Source organism: Cervus elaphus, chromosome 11 (assembly GCF_910594005.1).
Source record: "Cervus elaphus chromosome 11, mCerEla1.1, whole genome shotgun sequence".
Classification (NCBI taxonomy): Eukaryota; Metazoa; Chordata; class Mammalia; order Artiodactyla; family Cervidae; genus Cervus; species Cervus elaphus.
The window spans coordinates 28,419,615-28,443,451 of record NC_057825.1 but is presented as its reverse complement, the minus strand read 5'-3'; the positions used below and the strand labels follow the sequence as shown (position 1 = coordinate 28,443,451).

Genomic DNA, 23,837 nt, shown 5'->3' with positions numbered 1-23,837 from the left:
CCCCGCCGGAGGCAGGAGGCAGGGGGGAGGGGAAAGGGGCAGGCTCAGCCCCAAGGACCGCATCCCCTACCGCACTGCAAACAGGTCTCCAGTTTCTAACCAAAGACCTCCTGAGATTCTGGATGGTCGACATCAGCCGGGAGGATCGAGGTGAGACACAGGGCGCAGGCACCCGACCAGCACGGGTGGGGACTGGGGCTGGGGACGCGGAGGGGAGAAGGCGCCCTGCACCCAGGGAGAGTGCGCCTGTCAAGCTCCTGGCTGCCTGAGCCGCTCGGACGGGGAAGGCACAAAACGCAGGCGCAGCCGAGTCCGCGCTTTTGTGGAACACCTGAGGGCTGGAACGGAGCGCAGCGCAGGGCAAGCTCCATATAGAACAGCCGGGAGCCTGAGCAGCGTAGACGGGGAAATCAGCGCCAGTCCCTCCCCGCAGCGCGACGGAACTAGCAACCTGAATAAGAGACCACCTCCGCCCGCCTGTGTCAGGGCGGAAATTAGGCACTGAAGAGACCGGCAAACAGAAGCCAAATAAACAAAGGGAACCGCTTCAGGAGGGACCAGTGCAACAAATTAAAATCCCTGTAGATAACACCGACTACACCGGAAGGGGCCTGTAGATATCGGGAAGTGTAAGCTGGAATGAGGAGCTATGTGAAACTGAACCAAACCCACACTGACCGCAACAGCTCCAGAGAAAGTCCTAGATATATTTTTACTTTTTTTTAATTTTTTTAATTAAAAATTTTTTTCTTTTTTATTTTTTCCATTTTCTTTTAAAATTCCCTATTACTCCCCCATTACTCCTTAACTTTCATTTTCATAGATTTTTACAATTTTTTTAATTAGGAAAAATTTTTTTTTCTTGTTTTTTTTTCCTTTTTCTCTTCTTTTTTCTATTTTCCTTTTTCTCTTATTTCCTTTTAAAGTCCTCTATTACTCCTCTACTACTCCTTAATTTTCATTTTCATTACACTATAACCTTGCAAAAAAAAAAGAGAAACCCTATTTTTAAACCAAACTTCATATATATTTCTAAAATATTTTTGTGTTTTGGGTTTTGTTTTTAATATTGTATTTTTAAGAGTCTAACCTCTACTCTAGATTTTTGATATTTGTTTTTCAGTATATGATATAAATTGTGGACATTTAAGAATCCAATATTCAGTTCCCATTTTTATTCAGGGGTGTGTTGATTACTCTCTCCCAGTCTTGACTCTCCATTTTCTACCTCAGAACACCTCTATTTCCTCCTTTCCCCTTCTCTTCCCAATCCAATTCTGTGAATCCTTGTAGGTGTCTGGGCTACGGAGAACACTCTGGGAACAGACAACTGCGTAGATCTGTCTCTCTTCTCTTGAGTCCCCCTTTTTCTCCTCCTGCTCATCTCTATCTCCCTCCTCCCTCTCCTCTTCTTCATGTAACTCTGTGAAACTCTCTGGGTGTCCCTCATGGGGGAGAATCTTTTCACCATTAACCTAGAAGTTTTATTATCAGTGCTGTATAGTTGGAGAAGTCTTGAGACTACTCCAACTGGAAGTTGGAAGAATAAAACTGAAATCCAGAGGCAGGAGACTTAAGCCCAAAACCTAAGAACACCAGAAAACTCCTGACTACATGGAACATTAAGTAATAAGAGACTGTCCAAAAGCCTCCATACCTACACTGAAACCAACCACCACCCAAGAGCCAATAAGTTTTAGAGCAAGACATACCACGCAAATTCTCCAGCAATGCAGGAACATAGCCCTGAACGTCAACATACAGGCTGCCCAAGGTCACACCTAACACATAGACCCATCTCAAAACTCATTACTGGGCACTCCATTGCACTCCAGAGAGAAGAAATCTAGTTCCATGCACCAGAACACCGACGCAAGCTTCCCTAACCAGGAAACCTTGGCAAGCCAATCGTCCAACCCCACCCACTGGGTAAAACCTCCACAATAAAAAGGAACCACAGACCTCCAGAATACAGAAAGTCTACTCAAGACACAGCAATCTAAACAAGATGAAAAGGCAGAGAAACACCCAACAGGTAAAGGAACACAAAAAATGCCCACCAAGTCAACAAAAGAAGAGGAGATAGGGAATCTACCTGAAAAAGAATTTAGAATAATGATAATAAAAATGATCCAAAATCTTGAAAACAAAATGGAGTTACAGATAAATAGCCTGGAGACAAAGATTGAGAAGGTGCAAGAAATGTTTAATAAAGACCTAGAAGAAATAAAAAAGAGTCAATTAAAAATGAATAATGCAATAAGTGAGATCAAAAACACTCTGGAGGGAACCAAGAGTAGAATAACGGAGACAGAAGATAGGATAAGTGAGGTAGAAGATAAAATGGTGGAAATAAATGAAGCAGAGAGGAAGAAAGAAAAAAGAATCAAAAGAAATGAGGACAACCTCAGGGACCTCTGGGACAATGTGAAATGCCCCAACATTCGAATCATAGGAGTTCCAGAAGAAGAAGACAAAAAGAAAGGCCATGAGAAAATACTCGAGGAGATAATAGCTGAAAACTTCCCTAAAATGGGGAAGGAAATAGCCACCCAAGTCCAAGAAACCCAGAGAGTCCCAAACAGGATAAACCCAAGGCAAAACACCCCAAGACACATATTAATCAAATTAACAAAGATCAAACACAAAGAACAAATACTAAAAGCAGCAAGGGAGAAACAACAAATAACACACAAGGGGATTCCCATAAGGATAACAGCTGATCTATCAATAGAAACCCTCCAGGCCAGAAGGGAATGGCAGGACATACTTAAAGTAATGAAAGAGAATAACCTACAACCTAGATTACTGTACCCAGCAAGGATCTCATTCAGATATGAAAGAGAATTCAAAAGATTTACAGACAAGCAAAAGCTGAGAGAATTCAGCACCACCAAACCAGCTCTTCGACAAATGCTAAAGGATCTTCTCTAGACAGGAAATGCAGAAAGGTTGTATAAACGTGAACCCAAAACAACAAAGTAAATGGAAACGGGACCACACCTATCAATAATTACCCTAAATGTAAATGGGTTGAATGCCCCAACCAAAAGACAAAGATTGGCTGAATGGATACAAAAACAAGACCCCTATATATGCTGTCTACAAGAGACCCACCTCAAAACAAGAGACACATACAGACTAAAAGCGAAGGGCTGGAAAAAAATATTTCACGCAAACGGAGACCAAAAGAAAGCAGGAGTTGCACTACTCATGTCAGATAAAATAGACTTTCAAATAAAGGATGTGAAAAGAGACAAAGAAGGACACTACATAATGATCAAAGGATCAATCCAAGAAGAAGATATAACAATTATAAGTATATATGCACCCAACATAGGAGCACCGCAATATGTACGGCAAACGCTAATGAGTATGAAAGAGGAAATTAATAGTAACACAATAATAGTGGGAGACTTTACACTCACAACTATGGATAGATCAACTAAGCAGAAAATTAACAAGGAAACACAAACCTTAAATGACACAATGGACCAGCTAGACCTAATTGATATCTATAGGACATTTCACCCCAAAACAATCAACTTCACCTATTTTTTTAAGTGCACACGGAACCTTCTCCAGAATAGATCACATCCTGGGCCATAAATCTAGCCTTGGAAAATTCAAAAAAATTGAAATCATTCCAGTCATCTTTTCTGACCACTGTGCAGTAAGATTAGATCTCAATTACAGGAAAAAAAATTGTTAAAAATTCAAACATATGGAGGCTAAATAACACGCTTCTGAATAACCAACAAGTCATAGAAGAAATCAAAAAAGAAATCAAAATATACATAGAAATGAATGAAAATGAAAACACAACAACCCAAAACCTATGGGACACTGTAAAAGCAGTGCTAAGGGGAAGGTTCACAGCATTACAGGCTTACCTCAAGAAACAAGAAAAAAGTCAAATAAATAACCTAACTCTACACCTAAAGCAATTAGAGAAGGAAGAAATGAAGAACCCCAGGGTTAGCAGAAGGAAAGAAATCTTTAAAATTAGGGCAGAAATAAATGCAAAAGAAATTAAAGAGACCATAGCAAAAATCAACAAAGCTAAAAGCTGGTTTTTTGAAAAAATAAACAAAATTGACAAACCATTAGCAAGACTCATTAAGAAACAAAGAGAGAAGAACCAAATTAACAAAATTAGAAATGAAAATGGAGAGATCACAACAGACAACACTGAAATACAAAGGATCATAAGAGACTACTACCAGCAGCTCTATGCCAATAAAATGGACAACTTGGAAGAAATGGTCAAATTCTTAGAAAAGTATAACTTTCCAAAACTGAACCAGGAAGAAATAGAAGATCTTAACAGACCCGTCACAAGCAAGGAAATCGAAACTGTAATCAGAAATCTTCCAGCAAACAAAAGCCCAGGACCAGATGGCTTCACAGCTGAATTCTACCAAAAATTTAGAGAAGAGCTAACACCTATCTTACTCAAACTCTTCCAGAAAATTGCAGAAGAAGGTAAACTTCCAAACTCATTCTATGAGGCCACCATCACCCTAATTCCAAAACCAGACAAAGATGCCACAAAAAAAGAAAACTACAGGCCAATATCACTGATGAACATAGATGCAAAAATCCTTAACAAAATTCTAGCAAACAGAATCCAACAACATATTAAAAAAAATCATACACCATGACCAAGTGGGCTTTATCCCAGGAATGCAAGGATTCTTTAATATCTGCAAATCAATCAATGTAATACACCACATTAACAAATTGAAAGATAAAAACCATATGATTATCTCAATAGAAGCAGAGAAAGCCTTTGACAAAATTCAACATCCATTTATGACTAAAACTCTCCAGAAAGCAGGAATAGAAGGAACATACCTCAACATAATAAAAGCTATATATGACAAACCCAAGCAAGCATTACCCTCAATGGTGAAAAATTGAAAGCATTTCCCCTGAAATCAGGAACAAGACAAGGGTGCCCACTCTCACCACTACTATTCAACATAGTTTTGGAAGTTTTGGCCACAGCAGTCAGAGCAGAAAAAGAAGTAAAAGGAATCCAGATAGGAAAAGAAGTGAAACTCTCGCTGTTTGCAGATGACATGATCCTCTACATAGAAAACCCTAAAGACTACCAGAAAATTACTAGAGCTAATCAACGAATATAGTAAAGTTGCAGGATATAAAATTAACACACAGAAATCCCTTGCATTCCTATACACTAACAATGAGAAAACAGAAGGAGAAATTAAGGAAACAATGTCATTCACCATTGCAACAAAAAGAATAAAATACTTAGGAGTATATCTACCTAAAGAAACAAAAGACCTATACATAGAAAACTATAAAACACTGATGAAAGAAATCAAAGAGGACACAAACAGATGGAGAAACACACCGTGTTCATGGATTGGAAGAATCAATATTGTCAAAATGGCTATTCTACCCAAAGCAATCTATAGATTCAATGCAATCCCTATCAAGCTACCAACGGTATTTTTCACAGAACTAGACCAAAGAATTTCACAATTTGTATGGAAATACAAAAAACCTCGAATAGCCAAAGTAATCTTGAGAAAGAAGAATGGAACTGGAGGAATCAACCTGCCTGACTTCAGACTCTACTACAAAGCCACAGTCATCAAGACAGTATGGTACTGGCACAAAGACAGAAATATAGATCAATGGAACAGAATAGAAAGCCCAGAGATAAATCCACGAACCTATAGACACCTTATCTTTGACAAAGGAGGCAAGAGAATACAATGGAAAAAAGACAACCTCTTTAGCAAGTGGTGCTGGGAAAACTGGTCAATCACTTGTAAAAGAATGAAACTAGAACACTTTCTAACACCATACACAAAAATAAACTCAAAATGGACTAAAGATCTAAATGTAAGACCAGAAACTATAAAACTCCTAGAGGAGAACATAGGCAAAACACTCTCTGACATGAATCACAGCAGGATCCTCTATGACCCACCTACCAGGATATTGGAAATAAAAGCAAAAGTAAACAAATAGGACCTGATGAAACTTAAAAGCTTTTGCACAACAAAGGAAACTATAAGCAAGGTGAAAAGACAGCCCTCAGATTGGGAGAAAATAATAGCAAATGAAGAAACAGACAAAGGATTAATCTCAAAAATATACAAGCAACTCCTGAAGCTCAATTCCAGAAAAATAAATGACCCAATCAAAAAAATGGGCCAAAGAACTAAACAGACATTTCTCCAAAGAAGACATACAGATGGCTAACAAACACATGAAAAGATGCTCAACATCACTCATTATCAGAGAAATGCAAATCAAAACCACAATGAGGTACCATCACACGCCAGTCAGGATGGCTGCTATCCAAAAGTCTACAAGCAATAAATGCTGGAGAGGGTGTGGAGAAAAGGGAACCCTCTTACACTGTTGGTGGGAATGCAAACTAGTACAGCCACTATGGAGAACAGTGTGGAGATTTCTTAAAAAACTGGAAATAGAACTGCCATATGACCCAGCAATCCCTCTGATGGGCATACACACTGAGGAAACCAGATCTGAAAGAGACACGTGTACCGCAATGTTCATCGCAGCACTGTTTATAATAGCCAAGACATGGAAGCAACCTAGATGCCCATCAGCAGATGAATGGATAAGGAAGCGGTGGCACATATACACCATGGAATATTACTCAGCCGTTAAAAAGAATTCATTTGAATCAGTTCTAATGAGATGGATGAAACTGGAGCCCATTATACAGAGTGAAGTAAGCCAGAAAGATAAAGAACATTACAGCATACTAACACATGTATATGGAATTTAGAAAGATGGTAACGATAACCCTATATGCAAAACAGAAAAAGAGACACAGACGTACAGAACAGACTTTTGGACTCTGTGGGAGAAGGCGAGGGTGGGATATTTCGAGAGAACAGCATGTATATTATCTATAGTGAAACAGATCACCAGCCCAGGTGGGATGCATGAGACAAGTGCTCAGGCCTGGTGCACTGGGAAGACCCAGAGGAATCAGGTGGAGAGGGAGGTGGGAGGGGGGATCGGGATGGGGAATACGTGTAACTCCATGGCTGATTCGTGTCAATGTATGACAAAACCCACTGCAATGTTGTGAAGTAATTAGCCTCTAACTAATAAAAATAAATGAAAAAGAAAAGAAAAGAAAAGAAAATTAGAGGATATCAAGGGAACATTTCATGCAAAGGTGGGCTCAATAAAGGACAGAAATGGTATGGACCTAATAGAAGCAGAAGATATTAAGAAGAGGTGGCAAGAATACACAGAAAAACTATACCAAAAAGATTTTCACAACCCAGGTAACCATGATGGTGTGATCACTCACCTAGAATCAGACATCCTGGAATGCGAAGTCACATGGGCCTTAGGAAGCATCACTATGAACAAAGCGACTGGAGGTGATGGAATTCCAGTTCAGTTATTTCAAATCCTAAAAGATGATGCTGTGAAAGTGCTGCACTCAATATGCCAGCAAATTTGGAAAATTCAGCAGTGGCCACAGGACTGGAAAAGGGCAGTTTTCATTCCAATCCCAAAGAAAGGCAATGCCAAAGAATGTTCAAAGATATCCCTCAAGCTCTGTTGAAATGTCAGTTTTTTAACTGAGGCCATTGGCGTAAGTTTATTTTCATTGAGAACAACTTAGACAACATTTCTGGAACTGCAACAAAGCACCCAAGTTTTCCATGGTTAATAGATATAAAAACTGACAACCTAGATGAGTTTTCAAACTTATCAGAACTAATGCCCCTTTCACTATCTTGAAATGAAATTCAAAGACAATATAGCTTTCCTATGCACAACTGTAAAGTAATAAAGTGTCTTATTGGTAATATAAAAGAGAAACAAGCAGAAAGCAATCTATAATAAAATGACATATATTTTCATAAGTGAATGCTTGGGCATGCCCACCCCAAAACACATAAAACAGATGGCTGCATGAATGAAACCTCTACAAATACACATCTATGCAAAAGTACTATGTTGGCAATTCAGTCATGATAAGCAGCATTTCAGTCAGTGATGGGATTTTCCAAAATGGTGAACCAACACTTGGTAAAATTTCAAACAAAAAAGAATACAATTTTTCTCAATTTACATAGTGGCTACATCCCTGGAGAATTCAGTAAAGAGAAAAATGATACAAAAATAAACTTTGTTTTTATATATAAAAAAATGGAGCTTGCTTCTAGGCCCAAATGATTATGAACATGCTTTCCACCTACCTGAACATCTGGTGGGTCATTCAAAATTCATGAGACAGAGGATTACTCACTGTGAAAAAATTGTACTACAGATTGAAGGATAGCCCCTAAATTTTATGTGCATGCTCAGTCACTCAATCATGTCCAACTCTTTGTGACCCCATGGACTGGCGCTCACCAGGCTCCTCTCTCCATGGGATTTTCCAGGCAGGAATACTGGAGTGGGTTGCCATTTCCTTCTCCAGTGAATCTTCCTGACCCTGGGATCTAACCCATGTCTCTCGCATCTCCTGCATTGGCAGAAGTGTTTACCACTGTGCCACCTGGGAAGCCCTAGTATAACTAGTTCATGTCTAGTAAGTGTCAGTGATTCTGCCCAATCATTATGATAACCACAAGTGTCTCCTATAAATTTCCAAAACACCCCTTAGGAGGTAGTAATGCAACCATGGAACTAGACAAAAAAAAAAAATCTGTCTGAATATTCATTCATCCATCACTTACTCAAAAATACATAGTTCATATGTTTCCAGTACAGTGCTTGCTAAATGATGGGACCACATAGCTTGCATTCTCTTAGAGAACATGGAGTATATACAGTCATCATGAGACCACAAGGCAGTGCATAATCAATGTTATACTTAAAGAGGTATAAAAAGGTACAGGAGCTTATGGAATGAGCACATCACTTCTATGAGGAGTCAATAAAGACATCACAAAAAATACACTTTGATTGGACATTGGAGAATGTGCAGATATAAGCAAACAGAGACAGTGAAGGGCAATCTAGGGAGAGGTTATAGTTTGAGAAAATATATCTGAAGCATATGTGGGAAAGGTTCGATCAGAATCTCAGATTTCTCAAGCAAGGACTCTAGGAAATCAGTGTGTTTAGGGAAATGCCCCCTGACTCTGGTTTGCTCTGTGAAAGGAGCGCCTGCATCTAAACCAGGGTGGCCAAAGACAGGCAGTAGGCTAAACCCGTGAGTCACCTCTGTAAACCTTGTAATTATGAATCTTTAGGATGTCCTCAAATACACTGAAGCACTCCATAGGTGCTATTGCTGGGGAACTGACCAGAGCTGAAAGCTCATCTTACTAAATCAAACAGATCACATTATAGAACTTCATGTTCTTTAGGGTAAGGCATCACAAACTAGTTATCATTGTGACTCTCCATATCTGGCCCTAAAGAAATGTTCACCAAAATGACTGCTAAGGACCAACAAAACAAAGTTCTCAAAGCGACAAAAAGATGCTTTCTGAGTTTAAGACTCTATAAATCCTCACAGTAAATATATACAGAATAGGGCTTTAACCTTAAAATATTTTTTATGGCCTCATGTTTTAATTTGTTCAAGTGAGAATATCCCTCCTTTTCCAATGAAAGCAATGGGTTTTTTATTTCAATAAATCCAAAACATACTGATATATTTAGAGAAGGGAATACAAATCCCCAGAAATCCCATACCTCACATACAATGATCATTAACACTTTTATGCTACTTCAAGCATAATTATGTATCTATATATTTTTCTAATACCTACACATACATACTTTATGAAGGAAGACATTCTCTACATACTACAAAACTGACTTTCTTAATATAATGATATATTATGGGCATGTTTACATGTAAACAAGGTTTTCCTTGTGGCTCAGTTGGTAAAGAATCTGCCTGCAATGCGGGAGACCTGGGTTCAATCCCTGGGTTGTGAAGATCCCCTGGAGAAGGGAATGGGTACACACTCCAGTATTCTGGCCTGGAGAATTCCATGGACTGTATAGTCCATGGGGTCGCAAAGAGTCAGACATGACTGAGTGACTTTCACTTTCATTTACATGTAGTTGTACAAATAATTGGGGCTTCCTTAGTGGTTCAGTGGTAATGAACCCATCTGCCAATGCAGAAGATATGGGGTCGGGATAATCCCCTAGAGAAGGAAATGGCAACCCATTCCAATATTCTTGCCTGGGAAATCTGATGGACAAAGAAGCCCGGCAGTCTATGAAGCTACAGTCCATGAAGCCACAAAGAGTCAGACATTACTTAGTGACTAGGTCCATCTAGTCAAGGCCATGGTTTTTCCAGTAGTCATGGATGGATGTGAGAGTTGAACTATAAAGAACGCTAAGCACTGAAGAATTGATGCTTTTGAACTGTGGTGTTGGAGAAGACTCTTGACAGTCCCTTGGACAGCAAAGAGATCCAACCAGTCCATCCTAAAGGAGATCAGTCCTGAGAGTTCATTGGAAGGACCGATGTTGAAGCTGAAACTCCAACACTCTGGCCACCTGATGTGAAGAACTGACTCATTGGAAAAGACTCTGATGCTGGGAAAAATTGAAGGCAGGAGGAGAAGGGGACGACAGAGGATGAGATGGTTGGATGGCATCACCGACTTGATGGACATGAGTTTGAGTAAACTCCGGGAGTTGGTGATGGACAGGGAGGCCTGGCATCCTGCAGTCCATGGGGTCGCAAAGAGTCAGACATGACTGAGCAACTAAACTGAACTAAAACAACAACAACAACAACACAAATAATTAACTTATTTTGGGGACAGTTTCACAGAATATCATTGTATGGATATAACACAATTCATTAACCAATCCCTGTGGATAGATGCTTAGGTAATTTTCACTTTTAGTTACTATAAGCATTGCTGCAAGGGAAAGTCTTTTGCATAAGTCTCAGCACACTTAGGCAGATATTTCTTTAGGATTCATTTCTAGAAATAGATTTGCTGGGTATAAAGTTATGCACATTTTAAACATTATTACACACTGCCAAATTGCCCTCCAAAAGCTGTGTAATTTATATTTTCACAAGAGAAGTCAAGATATTTACTTGCTTGTACCCTTACCAATAGTGGATACTATCACGCCTTTAAATCTTTATTAATATGATAAATAAAAAATTATATCTCCTTTTTTTAAAGTACATCTCTGATTAGGAAGCTTTTCATTTTTTCATTGGTCTATTGGTTTTTTACACTGTAATAAATTACATTTATTTGTATTTTTTCCATTTTTTTCTCAAGTTGTTCATCTTCTATTGATTTGTAAGAATTCTTTATACATTTAAGATATTAACTCACTGTATACCACAGTAACTCTATGGTGTTCCCAGTTGTACCTTGCATATAGTAGCTACAGGGCAAGTATTAGTTGATTGAAAGAATGAATATTACAATATATCATACGGAAATTCTAAACTTCATGAAGTCAAATTTGTGTTCTTTTCCTCAGTAGTTTGCTGTGGCACCTTTTCCACTGACTTGAAGGAAATTTTCTCTTAATAACATATTATATTAAAAATATGTATTTAATCTTTAATTCTGCTGGATCTTCTTATGTGTAAAATGTGAACAGAGACCCGATTTAAATTTCTTGCTAACACAAACCAATTGCTGTAAGATTTTTGACTGAATTGTCAAGATTTTCTCCATTGATTAGAAGTGCTGACTCCATCATATATAAAATTCTAATATAAACTAGACTCTACTTATGAATGTTCTCTTCTCTTTCATTTATCTATCTATTTCTTTTCCAGTACCACATTATTCCTATTACATTTACTTGAGAGTATACTTTGATAACTGGTAGGGCAAGTTTCCCCAGGCCTTTCCTCCCAGTTTCCTGACCATCAATAATTTTTTCTCTTCCAGATGAAAGCATGAATCCATTTGTCAATATTTTTAAATTTGCAATTTAGAATGAATTAGCATTAAATTTACAGACTATTTTGGCCAAACCTGACATCTTTACAGTAGTCTTCTACTATAGAGAATGTAAAAATCAACTCCCAAAATTACTTTCTACAGCTCTGGGTGTATTCTTCATTTTAAAGTTAATTACAATAGAGTCTAATTACTATTATCATTAAATTATTATATTCATTTGACACCAAAGATTGAATATTAATTATAAAACAAATTAATTCTACATTGACATTTGTTTCGAGTTACTGGATGACAGCTTTGTTAAAATATGACACCTGGTTGAAGACAAGTCCTCTAACAATTCAAACATTTGTGATCCCATAGTGCATAGGCTTCCTCATCAGAGTGCGGTCATGATGGGAACTACACTTTCAAGTACAGGTGATCACAATAACAGCGATGACAGTTAATACTGCAGAGTTCTTGTAGACTTACAGGAGGTAAAAGCTAGACCAGGATCTAATTAGCTGTCTCAGTCTTGCTAGAAAAATGAGGCTTATAGAAAATGTCGCCAAAATCTAGGGAACAACGTTGGGGTTTTTGGCATTTCTGTTTGCTTCAAAGTGAGACCCACCCTGCAATCCTTTTATTCCTCTCCCGTCTAAAAAGCACTCAAAACTGAGAAAAACAAGAGAAAGTCTCTAAAACACAAGTTGAATGCAAGCAACTTCTAGTCTAGGAAAATCTACCACATAAAAATGTGTACCCTATGTGGTTAAAAATCCTATTGGAGAGATAAGTCCTGGGCACTAGAATTGAGAGACTTGTGACATTTCCCATTTTAACATTTTCCTGAAGTATCCAATCATCTCTCCACTCTCTACTTTTATCTGCAACAAATAGAGAATATGATCAAGTGACAAGTTTTATGGCACAGCCTTCAAGCTCTGCATATTGAGTTTTAGGAATTGACAAGTAGGGACACAGACATGCAAAGTTTCTGCATCAAAAAAGAAAAAAAGAGTCAAATATGTGAGAAGTGGCTTTTGGTTGGGGAATAATGAAAGATAAAAATTAACATACAGGATGATGCCAGATCATGAATCTCAGTCAAAAAAATAAATAAATAAAGGAGGATACAGTCTTTCAAGCAAAGAAATAAAGTATCCACAAAGAGCTTCTGGATATGAGACAAGAGTCAAATGGAATTAAAATATAAATGTTAAGAAACACTACTAAATATATATTCAATCATTCATTCATTTACTCAAAAAGTAGTTACTGCAAGAGAATTCAGCGATGATGAAAACTGACACAGAACTTCTATGAAGTAGGAGGAGGATCAGGGTAATGGGTAGTATAAGGTAGTATACAGGCAAATATACAGCATTATATCAGGTTTTATATCATTTTTACATCAAAATTGACAAGCAAAATTGAAACTGATCCCAAAATTTGGGAACACAACAACTCGCTTGAGTTTTCACTTTCTCTCATGAAGGAGGATTCATGTACCAGCATGGATCTCAGAGCACACGGTACATCACTAAAACATAGGGACACAGACCCCAAAGCTTAGGCATGCACCCATGAGGAATGGCTGTCAGGGGAAGATATAGAAGTCAAGCTCCTAATCATGAGTTTTTTCTCAGTAGAATTTCTGGTTGCGACAGATAATCTTTGCTGTGTTAAATATTTATATGGTATGTAGACATGGCTGTTTTACATGTCCACACATAAGCAATGGGTATTTCTCCAAGGGGAATAAATCCCTTGGGGCATTGAACTGTAAGATTCTCCAGTCAAGAAGATTCTTGAGAAGTGAGGAAGTAGAGGGCTCCCCTGACACATGGCTCGTCCCTCAGAAAACTCTGTGGCATGCACAAGGCCTGACTCTTTGAGGAGTCAGGGGAAAAACTGAGGTTTCCCACCAGCTTCTCAGCTCCTCCCTCTCTTGAATGTCTCCTACCACTAGTAACACACTTCATGTGATTAATTAAATAAAGGATAATCCATGCGTCTTAAGTATCCCCACAGTTAACCTTTAGTTAGCCATGTCATAGCACTCATTTCATGCTTCTGTTTGTGTCACAGTCTCTCTAAACCATGAATTCCAAGTACCAGGGCCTCTCACAGAGTTGACAAGGATGCATGAAAAGAAGGTGTGATTAGTTATAAGGAAATGCTTAGTAAAACACAGATTGCCAAGAAGCTCTATTTTCAGTCATTCTAACCGTAGTGTTCTATACTGAAAAACTGTCCTTCCTGCGAAGTTTCCATGATGTTTTCTTATTTTTCTTCCTCATAAAAGCTTATATTTCCCCCTCTCTCAGAAGGAAATGGCAACCCACTCCAGTATTCCTGCCTAGCGAATCTCCTGGACAGAGGAGCCTGATGGGCTACAGTCCATAGAGTCACACAGAGTCAGAAACGACTGAAGAGACTTAGCCACACACTCTCAGATTTACACCACACTTAATAGTAAGTCAAAGGGAAAATCTACTGAGCTGCAAATAACTAAAAAATGAGAATTTTTTACCCTTTTGTATCAGTTACAGTTCTGAAGTCTTAAATCTGACGAACAGGGAGGGTAGAAACTCAAATAGGATTTCTATATTACAGTCTTGAGGCAGAATTTCTTTGGGAAATTTTGGGTTTTGTTTTTCAGGCCTTCAGTTAATTGAATAGAGCTCACCCACATTATGAGGGCAAACTCCTTTACTTGAGGTCAACTGATTGTAGATATTGGTCAAATCTACCTAGTACCTGCAGAGCAACATCTGAACTTGTTACACCAAACAACTGGGCACCTTACCTAGCAAAGTCGACATATAAAATTTAACCATCATGCCTTCATTCTGGGGATAGCACAGAACTTTTGCTCTCAGTATAATCAAATACAAGACAAATTATATGACAAAGCTGGTTTTATATTTTGAATGGGAACAGAAATTCTTAAGTTCTTAAATTAAGCTGATTCTTAAATTCACATCAAAATGCAAAGAACAAAGAATAACCAGAATAATTTTTCAAAAGAAGAACAAAGTTGGAAAACTACACAACCATGCATTAAGACCTCACAAAATTACAAGATCAAGACAGTGTTGAAGTGGCATAAAGAGGGACATATAAATCTACAAAATAGAAAACAGAATCCAGACATAGAGTCATATATATATGCTCAACTGCATTTTGTTAAAGTTACCACAGTAATTCAATCTGAAAGGACAATCATTTCATCAAATGGTGCTGGAAAAATTGCATTTTCAGTTGGGAAAAATATGAGCCTTGATTCTTCCCTCAACACCTACACAATAAATAACTTGAAATGGAAAACTTACAGAAGAAAACATAGCAAAAAAAATATTCATAGTATCAGGGTAGTCAGTGATTCCTTACAGACAGTGGTACTACTCTGTACCTAACAGCAGTAGGTACAGAGCATCTATTAATATGCACACAAAGTAGAATGACAGGGACATGCCATTGCCCATAGGGGACATGTCACCCACACCCATAGAATGTACAACACCAAGGGTGAACCCTAACATTCGACTATGGGTAATTTGATAGTAAACTATGGACTTTGAGTTATTTTGATGTGTCACAGCAGGTTCATCAATTTTAACACATGCAGCACTCTGGTAGGAGATCTTGATAATGGAGGAATTTATACACGTGTGGGGCAAGGGATATAGGAAGAGTCTTTGTACCTTTCTCTCAATTTCACTGTGAACTTAAATCTGCTCTTAAAGAAATAAAGTCTATAAAAAATATCCCCTAGATAGCATGCCAAAGTCTCAGACATAAAAAAGTGATAAAATGGATTTCATAAACTAAGATCTGATCTTTGAAAGACACCATCAAAAAGCACAAATCACCGCAATAAATGATATACAGAATATATTTTTAAAGATCCTATAATTTAAGAACAAAAACACAAACTACCCAAAGATTAAAAATGGGTAAACAGTGGGAAAGAAACTTAACAAAATAAGAAATATGAATGGTGAATAAGCACATGAAAAGGTACTCAATGTGACTAGCAATAAGAAAAATATAAATGACTAGATACTACCACACACTCACTGGAATGAGGAAAATTAATATAAATATTGGTGAGGATGTGGAGCAAATGAAACTCTCATGCATTACTAGTGAGAGTTTAAACAGTAAAACCATCTTGGAAAACTGTTTGGCAGTTTCTTAAAAAGTTCAATAAACATCTACCCTGCAACCTAGAAATTTCACTCCATGTACTAACTCATGAGAAATGAAAACATATATCCACATACAGACTTATACAAGAATATTCCTAGTAACTTAATTTTTAATAGAAAAAACCTGGAAACAATCCAAACATCCATCAACAGAAAAATGAGTAAATTGTGGTATATTTTTATCATGAAGTACTTCTCAGTAATTAAATGGAAAAACCCATGGCTATCTGCAACAACACAGATGAATCTCATGGAAGCTATAATGATGAAAGGAAACCAGATTTTTTTAAACCATACAGAATTATTTCTTAAAATAAGAAAAGTACATTACACTCTTCTATGGTGACAGGTGAACAATGACTGCCTTTGAATGGGAAGGAATTATTTAGAAAGAGACGTGAGGGAGCTCACTGAGTTGTGAGGCATACTCCAACTGACATATGTGTTATAGGCATATATACATTTTTCAGAACTCAACAAACTACACCATTAAAATAGGTTTATTTTATTGCATGTAAAGTATACCTAAATAAAAAGAAAAATGTACTCCTTTATACCAGCAACAATTAGAATGTATAATTTTTACATATGTGTGAATATGTCTGGACTAGATATTCTATAGATCTATATGTCCATCCTTTTGCCATTTACAATTTAAAAACTGTAATAAGCATAGCAATACACAACTCTCTTCAAATTAATCTATAAATAATATCAACAAAGTATCCTATAGAACTTGACAAACTAAATATTAAAATGTATACTGAAGAACAAAAGGCCAAAAATTGTCATGACAATTGTGAGTAAAAAGACCAAATAGGGAAATCTGTTCTGACAGATGTGAAGACTGACTCTGAAGCTACAGTAAATGAGACAATGTGATAATGGTATGGGAATAAGCAAACAAACTGAGAGAAAATATAAAACACTTGGAAACAGACTCACAAGTATATGTAAATGTACACAGAGCAGAGAGGTAGCATTAAATCCTATAGACAGACTCGCCAATAATATTGTGTTAGAAAAATTATTTATCTATATGGGAAAAAAATTAGAGTGCCACTTCTCTCCACATGGGGTTTCCCTGATAGCTCAGTTGGTAAAGAATCTGCCTGCAATGTAGGAGACCTCAGTTCACTTCCTGGGTCAGGAAGATATGCTAGAGAAGAGATAGGTTATCCATGCCAGTATTCTTGGGCTTCCCTTGTGACTCAGCTGGTAAGAATCCACCTGCAATGTGGGAGACCTAGGTTTGATCCCTGGGTTAGGAAGATCCCCTGAAGAAGGGAAAGGCTATTCACTTCAGTATTCTGGCCTGGAGAATTCCATGGACTGTATACTCCATGGAGTCACAAAGAGTCGGACACGACTGAGCGACTTTCACTTTCACTCCACATACATACACACACATGCATGCACACACACACACTCCCTCCTTCTTCCCACTCTCATCTCTCTCTCTCTCTCTCTATATATATATATATATATATACACACACATATACACACATATATATTAATATATATACACACATATATTTGTAAGTATATATTAATATATATATACACACAAAAGATGATAACAGCAGAACTTTAAACAGAATTTTAAAACTTCAAGGAGAACAGATATATCCATATCTTGATAGTCTTGATATAGGAAAGAATTTCTTTAAGTTACAACCCCACTACCAAGGCCTGGATTCTACCTTCTACTCTGCTTTTATGACTTTGCCTTTTTTTTTTTTACTTTTTTAGATTCAAATAATATGAGTGAGATCATGAGGTATATGTCTTTTTGTGTCTGGCTTATTTCATGTAAGGTCCTTCATTATATTATTATACACTGGTTATATTCAGGTCCATCCACATTACTGCAAATGACAAGATTTCCTTCCTTGGGATTCTGATGTGAGAAATTAGTTAATTAATTTCACAGTGTACACATATATCAAACACCAGGTTGTACACCACACACAATTTTTATTTATCAAGTATACAGCCTAAATCAAATCCCTTATGACAATACAGTGGAAGTGAGAAATAGATTTAAGAGACTAGGTCTGATAGAGTGCCTGATGAACTATGGATGGAGGTTTGTGACATTGTACAGGAGACAGGAATCAAGACAATCCCCCAAAAAAAAGAAATGCAAAAAAGCAAAATGGTTGTCTAAGGAGGCCTTACAAATAGCTGTGAAAAGAAGGGAAGCAAAAAGCAAAGGAGAAAAGTAAAGATATACCATTTGAATGCAGAGTTCCAAAGAATAGCAAGGAGAGATAAGAAAGCCTTCCTCAGTGATCAATGCAAAGAAACAGAGGAAAACAATAGAATGGGAAAGACTAGCGATCTCTTCAAGAAAATCAGAGATACCAAGGGAACATTTCATGCAAAGATGGGCACAATAAAGGACAGAAATGGTATGGACCTAACAGAAGCAGAAGATATTAAGAAGAGGTGGCAAGAATACACAGAAGAACTGTACAAAAAAGATCTCATGACCAGATCATCACGATGGTGTGATCACTCACCAGAGCCAGACATCCTGGAATGTGAAGTCATTTGGGCCTTAGGAAGCATCACTACGAACAAAGCTAGTGGAGGTGATGGAATACCAGTTGAGCTATTTCAAATCCTGAAAGATGATGCTGTGAAAGTGCTGCACTCAATATGCCAGCAAATTTGGAAAATTCAGCAGTGGCCACAGGACTGGAAAAGATCATTTTTCATTCCAATCGCAAAGAAAGGCAATGCCAAAGAATGCTCAAACGACAGCACAATTGCACTCATCTCACACGCTAGTAAAGTAATGCTTAAAATTCTCCAAGCCAGGCTTCAGCAATATGTGAACCGTGAACTTTCCGATGTTCAAGCTGGTTTTAGAAAAGGCAGAGGAACCAGAGATCAAATTGCCAACATCCGCTGGATCATCAAAAAAGCAAGAGAGTTCCAGAAAAACATCTATTTTTGCTTTATTGACTACGCCACAGCCTTTGACTATGTGGATCACAATAAACTGTGGAAAATCCTTCAAGAGATGGTAGTACCAGACCACCTGACCTGTCTCTTGAGAAATCTGTATGCAGGTCAGGAAGCAACAGTTAGAACTGGACATGGAACAACAGACTGGTTCCAAATAGGAAAAGGAGTACATCAAGGCTGTATATTGTCACCCTGCGTATTTAACTTATATGCAGAGTACATCATGAGAAACGCTGGGCTGGAGGAAGCACAAGCTAGAATCAAGATTGTCGGGAGAAATATCAATAATCTCAGATATGCAGATGACACCACCCTTATGGCAGAAAGTGAAGAAGAACTAAAGAGCCTCTTGATGAAAGTGAAAGAGGAGAGTGAAAAAGTTGGCTTAAAGCTCAACATTCAGAAAACTAAGATCATGGCATCCAGTCCCATCACTTCATGGGAAATAGATGAGGAAACAGTGGAAACAGTGTCAGACTTTATTTTTTTGGGCTCCCAAATCACTGCAGATGGTGACTGCAGCCATGAAATTAAAAGATGCTTACTCCTTGGAAGGAAAGTTATGACCAACCTAGACAGCATATTAAAAAGCAGAGACATGACTTTGTCAACAAAGATCCATCTAGTCAAGGTTATGGTTTCTCCAGCAGTCATGTATGGATGTGAGAGTTGGACTACAAAGAAAGCTGAGTGCCAAAGAATCGATGTTTTTGAACTGTGTTGTTGGAGAAGACGCTTGAGAGTCCCTTGGACTGCAAGGAGATCCAACCAGTCCATCCTAAAGGAAATCATTCCTGAGTGTTCATTGGAAGGATGGATGTTGAAGCTGAAACTCCAATATTTTGGACACCTGATGCAAAGAGCTGACTCATTTGAAAAGACCCTGATGTTGGGAAAGATTGACGGCAGGAGAAGGGGACGACAGAGGATGAGATGCTTAGATGGCATCACCGACTCAATGGACATGAGTTTGATTAAACTCCGGGAGTTGGTGATAGACAGGGAGACCTGGTGTGCTGTGGTTCATGGGGTTACAAAGAGTCAGGCACAAGTGAGCGACTGAACTGACTGACTGACTGCCTTCACTCCTAGGCAAGAAGGTGGATTATAAATTCAGGTATAACACTGCCTAAGAACCCAGTATTAAATAATCATTCTTTCAACTTCAGCATTATCTTCTCCACTGAACTCTACTGGAAGAGAAAAATACCCACAGGAGATATGAAGCCCTCAATCCTCCAAGTCAAGTCCGGATTGGTCCAGAACTGGTGATTTATAGGGGGAAAGTATGTGGGACACGGAATCTCAACAAAGTCATCTGGCATTGTGCAACAGTCCATTCATTTCACCTACCTAGGGACCTCCCTCCAAACCTAGAGAAAATGGTCAACCATCCTACCTACATACAGTCTAGGAGATTGATCAGAAAGTAGACAGGAACTACTTTATATTTCCTGAAAATATTTAAAATTTTGAAGTCTTACAAATAAAGTAGTCTAATACTCATTAACTTTAATGTACTCTCCACAATGGCTTCTATGAAATGTTACTGTTTCCTTCTAATTTTTTTAGCTTAATGAACCTTTTATTCTTATTGTGAGCAACACCACTTATAATGAAAAATAGTCTCCTTGTATAGAACAAAATCTCTCACAATATCTGAAGATAAAGGCAAACAAATTCTTTAGATCATCCTCCCCAGTTTTCTGATCAAAAGATGTCTAAAACCCTGTCCTGGATCCTGGGTGTTTGAAGGACAGTACATGAGTGCTAAGTCGCTTCAGTTGTGTCTGACTCTTTGTGACACCATGGACTGTATACTCCCAGGATCCTCTGTCCATGGGATTCTCCAGGCAAGAATACTGGAGTGTGTTGCCTTGCTTTCCTGTGGGGGATCTTCTAGATCCAAGGATCTAACCCCAGTCTCCTGCACTGGCAGGTGGGTTCTTTACTAGTGCCACCTGGGAAGGCCATACCATCCCTACAAACACCTACTGTATATAAACAGTCACATAGTCTACAAGGATGTTGCTTCACAAAATGGGAGGGTAGGAGACTGGCTGAAATTCCCACTCTGAGACAAATCACTAAGTGAACTTTGTCAAGTCAGCATAGCCTCCCTGAGCCATTCTCTTCATTTGTCACACTGGCATTACAATACTGACATATTCTACAAAGGCTTTCAAAGTTTACGTATAAGAAAGGGTTTTGAAATACAGCTGTCTCTGCAAGTGCCTGGGAGATAGCAAAGATTCTACATTAGTTTGTGTACACTCCACATACAACCAGTTGAGTGAAGAAGGAAATTCAGAAAGGAAGATGAAGGGTAAAAACAGAACACAGAAGCTACTCAGATTTTTCCTTAGGGCTCAAGTTACCTTCTCATACTCCATCTCATTTCCTACTCTGTTCTCCATTCATCAGCTTATTCTGCCCCATCCTTTATACCTGGATCAAGACAGGGCACTAGTTACAATACAAGCAAGCATTTCCACTGTCTGTGGCCCAATTTTCCCACCCCCTTTATTTACCTTTCATGCTACTTCATTTTCCTAAAAGCTCTAGGATTTAATTGTTGCCTCACACAACACTTTCCCCCACCTTTTTATTCTAAGTGTACATGATTGTAACCAAAGGCAGACTCTTCACATTTAGGTGGAAACTGAACTCAAATATATTTATTTTTACTTTAAAAACATTATAAAGATGTTTCAGCAGATCTTACAACTACTTCCCAACCCAACTATGTTCAAAACTGGATTATATTTTCCTGAGTTTTCTTAATTTGCATTCCAGATTAAGTAATATTCTGTGCCTTCTTCCCAGTTGTCCTTCCACTGCCTGCAATAAACCTGAGAAAAAAGTTTCTTTAAATTAGGCACCATTCACTTAGGAGGTTTTTCCCTGGGGACATGAAATGATTGACCTTTGCACTACCTTCTCCACTATCCAGAAACAGACCCTGACATTACCTGTACATGGACGGAGGCTCTCATCCCATCTCCTGTCCCACAGCAGCAGTATGTATTTTCCTACTTACAAAGGTGATCTGAATTTCTGGTGTGAGTCTCATGAACACTCTGCAAACTCTTCCCATGATATTTGACCATTATATTGAGAAGTCATGCTCTGGGCATAGTTCAATAAGTTAAGTTAAATTTACAGGTGATCTGATGCTTTACTACTTGTTAAATTTATAACATCATTTCTTTGAAAATCAGTCTTCAGTTTAAATAAGTCACCTCTTCTTGATCTTTTGAATTCTCTTTAATACAAAATTCAGACTGATCTGCAAGAAATCTCAGGACTGAAGTACGGCAAAAGTGAGACAGATGTTGCACTTTATGTGATATAATTATTATTTTTATCATACCACCTTTGCTTCACTAAAGGAATATAAGAAATAGGAGACAATTACTCTTAAGTAGAGAGTTTTTTCTTATTTCCTATATGACTGAATGTTCTTCTCATTACAGCTTCCAAATAGAAGCAAATGACTATATGCCTGAATTTACAAGGTGTTAGGCTCAAGGCTACCTAAAGGATCTGCAGTAAATGTCTGTTGACCAGACAGTGTGCCAGTCACTGTGCTTGGCTGGCAGTAAGACGGTGAAGAAGATACTGTTTTTGAGCTTGAGCATCTTAAAGTCTGATGGGGGAATGCAGTCATGTGAACAATCACAATTCTGTGTAATAAATGCTATTAAAAAGGAAACTAGGACATGGAGAAGGGACTGTAACCCAGACTGGTCTTGAGGTCATAAAATACTAGTACCTGATTTGGAGGAAGAGGGAAGAGATACAAGTAACAGGGTGAGACGGAGGCCAGACACTGACGGCCTTATAGATTATATTAAGAAGCTGGGACTTCAGCTTGAAAACAATGCAAAGTTATTAAAAAAATTTTAAAACACAGAGGATGGATATAATCAGATTTTTAAAAGCATGTACTATTTTACAGCATGGAGATGGATTGAAAGAAGAAAGTTTGGAGACATGGCAATATAAAACAGATATTCACAGAGGCAGGGAAACTGCTCAGATATGAATGGACAGCCAACCAGGCAGCTGGGAAAAAAACCTGAGAAGACTCTTCTGACAGTGGTTGTACATCACAGGTAATCAAGTTTCAGAAGAGCAAAATTCCCAAATATCAAAAATAATGCACCAACAATTAATAAGTATTCCTGTGCATCTAACAATTCACCCACAGCTCTGTGAAAGGATATATACTTGGGACCAGGGAGATCTGAGTTAAAATCCCACACCTGTCAGTGTGACAAGGGATATAATCTTGGGACATTCAACTGAACTCAGACTTTCCTCATTTGCAAAATAAAAATGATGTCTCCACCTCACAGGATTGTTGCAAGGATTACAGATATAAAGAGCTTAGCACTGTGTTTGGTACACAGTTATTCTTATTAGCACATGCCTGTTGAATCTGAATGAGTTATTCAGACAGGAGTCCCTACCCTTCGGGGACTTACAATTCTTACACAGGTAGAGATCACTAAACTACCTAATGGCAGACTTGGCTTCTCTCCAATTTAATCTCTGGTTCCATTCAAAAATGGTCACCATCTATAAAACCAGGAAAAACAGGAGGCTGAGAGTAAGGAAACAAGTCTTGTTAAAATATGTTCCAGCATTAGACCACCTACTGTCTTGGTTCTAAGCAGGTAAGCCCAAAGGTAATCCACAGCAATGCTCGCCATGTGTAGGGCCAGCTGCTAGACCCAGGACTGGGAGAAAGGCAA

The 23,837-nt window shown here is 38.2% G+C and overlaps 1 protein-coding gene across 1 annotated transcript in view; it reads right to left on the bottom strand.

The window, feature by feature from the left end:
- Nucleotides 1-23,837, bottom strand: part of TDRD15 (tudor domain containing 15) — a 105,613-nt gene that overhangs the window by 887 nt on the left and 80,889 nt on the right. The gene's annotated exons all lie outside the window — the stretch shown is intronic.